We start from the raw sequence: 4,454 nt of genomic DNA on the forward strand, positions 1-4,454 counted from the left end.
TGATGCAGAGTAGTATTTCTCAATATTAACAAAAAAAAGTCATAAGTTTAATTTAAATTAGTTAAGAACCAAATCCTTGACTCCTTCAAAGTGTTCCAGGTGTTCTGTCTTAATGGGTTAATCATGATTGACATTGTTAAAATCAACACTTAAGTCCAGCAGAACTAAGAAAGCACAATCACCAGAATTAAAGGTCTGATAGATATTGTTCTCGTCTAGAAATAATAGTTGAATAAAAATAATGTTTTCTAGACTTTTAGCATAAAGTAGCAGTTCTGATATAGCCATTCTTAAAGAAGCAAGGAATTTTCTTCTATGAGAATGACTGTATTACTGTGTAAACACACAGGAACTATACTAAAAGCGAAACTTAAATTTATAATTGTAAGAACACCAAGATTTATCAGATCAAAAGTTGTCCTTAATAAACCAAGATGGAAGATCTATTGCAGAGGTGGAGGACGTCATGAGAAACCAAGACTAAGAACTGGGAAAAAGACACAGTTTGAGAATTCCACTATTGGCTGGCAAACCAAAAGATTGACTCCAAGAATTAAAATATTTGCTCCAACAGTTTTCATTGTGTTTTATTGTGACAGCTTCAAACATCCTACCTGTTCCTTTTGTGTTTTAGCCTAAAGCCCTAAGATACAACTTTTGTGTAATGTAGTTGTAATTGTAGTTGTTCTTCTGGAAGCACAGCTGTTTGAATACATTTTTGATTTAATACTTAATGGTTAGTTCTCCAACACAAAAATGTTTTAACTTTACATAAAATCCTGATTCATAATATCACACCTGATTCTCTGCTTTTTCCTTTATCCGGACAGAATACTGTCATCAAGACAAGTTAGCTTCATTGTCATCTGTGTTTCATTTTCAGCTCGGTGGGTAAATACCTGTAATCAGCAGTCTAGGACAGTAAACTGGAGTAAGAGCCAAAGTATACTGCAGCTTTTTCTCTTTATTAAATGAAGACCTTTTTTTTAATTAAAGATCAATTTTGAATCAGATTGTAAAACTAAAAATTCCAATCCATAATAAGTGAGCATAACACGATATAATATTGCTGAATAAACTGAATAGTTTCTTTCAGGGCTTGATTTAATCTCATCATATATGATGAGATTAAATCAATCTCAGGAAGGAAGTCAGGTGGGAAGCCTGTGACAGGATGAAAGAAAGAGAGATGGTCAGAAGGAACACAGGTGTTTTTAACACCATAGTTTTCCTTAATGTCATCATTCTGAAGCTCTTGCACAATAATTATCATGAGCATCTTTTGTTCTCATTACATAATTCCCTTAACAGCATTTTCTGTTTGCATTTCTGTTTGGGTGGCATGACAAAACCTACAGAAATATGTAGACCTGAAACTCTCATTGAAACCAGCAAGTCCATGGGCAGAAGGTTGTCTGCCACAACAGAGTAGACAGTGCCTTTAAGACATTCACCAAGAGTCTCAATGTAGACACCTACTTCTTCAAGAGTTTTCAGATCATTTAAGAGTGGTGACAGCATTTCCTTACACCCAAACTGGCGTACATCATTGGAATTGCACAGCAGAGCAAGCTGAGTGCAGTGTAGAGCAGAACGAGATTTAACTGGAAAGTTTTCCAGTGTCCAATAAACTGCAAAGACTTTATGTATTTTCTTTGAGGTACCAAGTGGGTTTGTGATCAAAATCATCCACATAAAGTATCATTGACAATTTCTGTCCCTCTTGTGACAGTAGAACATTTTCCTGGTAGTAGGATCCATCACAAAATGACATGAAATGTCCAGGAATCTGTGTGGGTGCTTGTTTAATTTCTTCAAGCACATCATTTTTTTTCAACAACAATTGCAAAGATGTGAGAATAGGCACATACATATAAGTGTGCTTTGACGATTCAATTAAATACTCCACAGGTTTGACATATGGAAAATTTTCTTCATAATATGATTTCCTCCTCTTTGCTGTAGATAGTGGTCCTTCAGATGTGACACATTTATGTAAAACATTACTATCAGAAACTGCCTGACAAATCTCATCCACCAGTTTGTCCGTATATGTACAGTTGTGCTTTTTCAGTATATCTACAACTGATTTTCTAACCAAAGGTTGTGATAACAAAAACAACTGATCAATATGCTCAATAATCTCCTGTGTTGCTCTCTGGGACACATGGAGAAGGGTCTGCATTTTCAAGAAAAATCCAGCCAGATTGTATTGCAACTGCTCTTCTAAACCCTCAATTCCACTGATTTCACTGGTGGATGCCACTTGATTGTCATCTGATGACTCTATTGAATCAAGCTGCATGTCATCTTTTTGTTCTACATTTATAACACTTTGCACAATGCCTTCATCGTAACTTGTTGAATTTTGGTGGTCTCTGCATTTGTGGGCATTGAAGGTTGAGTAGACATTGGTTTTAAAATTGCAGTTCTTGAAAGGACATGGAACAGTTTCTTTTCATTTTAAATGCCCCCTCAGATGGATAAACATTTGGCTTTCAATAAATGGCTGCTTAAAATTACACATAGAGCAACAAAATCCATAATTATTCAAATCTAGATAAGAACCATCTTTTCTTTGCGTGGGAGTGTGCATTGTTGACATGTGTATCTTTAATGAATTAAATGTACTAAATGTACACATGCATGTGTTGTAGAGACAGGGTAAGGGTGAAATTGTGGAGTACTGACCATGGTTGAGCCGATAATGCTTCAACAACATGACTTTTATGGCAGTAGAATAGAAAACTACACAACTTGCAATTCCACATTTTGATACCAAATCGTTTTAAAATCACCTTTACTGGCTGTCTTTAGTGCAGTGCTGGATGATCTCTCGGCATGCTACTGCTCCTTCAATCGTCAGACTGTAATAACACAAAAGCCATGAGGACAGAAAGCTAGCAGAACAGTTTTTACTTTTAGACTTTTACTTCACTTAAAAACAGTCAATCTGAATAACACAAGCTTGGAAAACAGTAAGATTTATTCTTGCACTACAGTTCATTTTCAATTCAGGTTGGTCAACTACTCTATACGTTATAAAATAATAAAGCAATTTTACACAAGTGAAGTACACAATAGGCTAACCCTTGGAAAGTACAGAGTCAGAAACGTTTAGGTTTGGTGCAGTGCAGCTTTGAAAAGGTAAATTATTTCACGACTAAAATGCCACTAACCATCATATTCAAAATTTGTGAAGGCGAACTTGTCCCGTAAACTCTTAAAATTAACACTAAATAAATCTTCTACTATTTTCACTGTGTCAAAAGTAGGCTACATTTGAACTTGATAAAGTTCAGAGTCAGAAAAGCCTAAACACTGATTTTACCAAAGGTTTTGTGGCATGCAGTTTGCAAAAATTAGACTACTTACCAACTATTGATTGAAACAAGCCACCAACCGTTAATTTTTTAAATTGTGAAGGCAGACTCCATACAGCGCTAGGCGGGAATTGTGTGCTGGCAAGCTAAGTTACGAGCTACTACAACAAAGTAGTCTGATAAATTACAACGAAGTACAACTAAAACAAAGCAGTCTGATAAATGTACGTTTTGTATGCTAGAAGTAAGCATTAACAAAAAAACATAAAAATAACTTTATCTTGTACTTTCCTACTCTCTTGACGAGGCTCCTGTCTCATGGCCGACAAGTCCAGGCAAAACACTGGGGGCGGGGCTGTGGATGATGACTAATACAAATGAATTAACACAACTTAAACAGTTTAAAGCAACATTACTTAAAACTTTACAAAAACATAATGTGTACTTATTACAATAAAGTTATTATATCATATGTATAGGTTTGGGTCTACCTAACACACTTCATGAAAGTTACTTTAACTATTTTTCAGAACTGAGTAAGAACAACTTACTTCTTTTAGTAAGATGCACTGTTGGGTTTTACAGTGTATCTACTGTACAGTCATTTAAATTGCATCAGTTGACTAATGCAATGTTCCACTAGAATATCATTTTTGTTTAAAAAAAAAAAGGAACAAAACTTGCTCAATACAAACACAGGAAAACAGACTATGACTGAAGGACTTGCCTACTAGATTACTGCAAGAATGTAGGTTGGCTAAACAGTGAAAGTAGAACTTGAAGGTAACAGGAATGCAAAACAAGTAATTGGGACATAATTAATTAACATAATTTGTCATCCATTCATCTATCCATCCACCCCCCCTCCCCCTCTCTTTTACTGCACTGTTTATTCATTCTATTTATTTTATCTCTAACAATTTTTAGTATATCTTTACAGACCGTTTGTCAGAATACAGTTCAGTTTGTACACCTGAAAAAAATTGCAATTTGTCTTTTCTATTTGTCATTCCTTCATTTCTTCAGGAATTGCTTCGAGTCTGTCCATTTATCTTTTATCACCTTTCAATTCCATCAGCTTTTTCTTTTCTCATGCAGAATCACATTTATTGTAATTCCAGTCTCATTATG

The 4,454-nt window shown here is 35.0% G+C and overlaps 1 long non-coding RNA gene across 1 annotated transcript; it reads right to left on the reverse strand.

Annotated features, from left to right (window-relative positions):
- Positions 1 to 1,142: 1,142 nt before the first annotated feature.
- On the reverse strand, positions 1,143 to 3,906 carry LOC102300707. The gene is made up of 3 exons (XR_006053352.1): positions 3,376 to 3,906; positions 2,799 to 2,867; positions 1,143 to 1,164 (listed from the first exon to the last, which is right to left on the reverse strand). It is a non-coding gene; the product is annotated as an uncharacterized LOC102300707 (long non-coding RNA).
- Positions 3,907 to 4,454: the final 548 nt, after the last annotated feature.

Source organism: Haplochromis burtoni, unplaced genomic scaffold (assembly GCF_018398535.1).
Source record: "Haplochromis burtoni strain Fernald_Lab_line unplaced genomic scaffold, NCSU_Asbu1 Contig_863, whole genome shotgun sequence".
NCBI lineage: Eukaryota > Metazoa > Chordata > Actinopteri > Cichliformes > Cichlidae > Haplochromis > Haplochromis burtoni.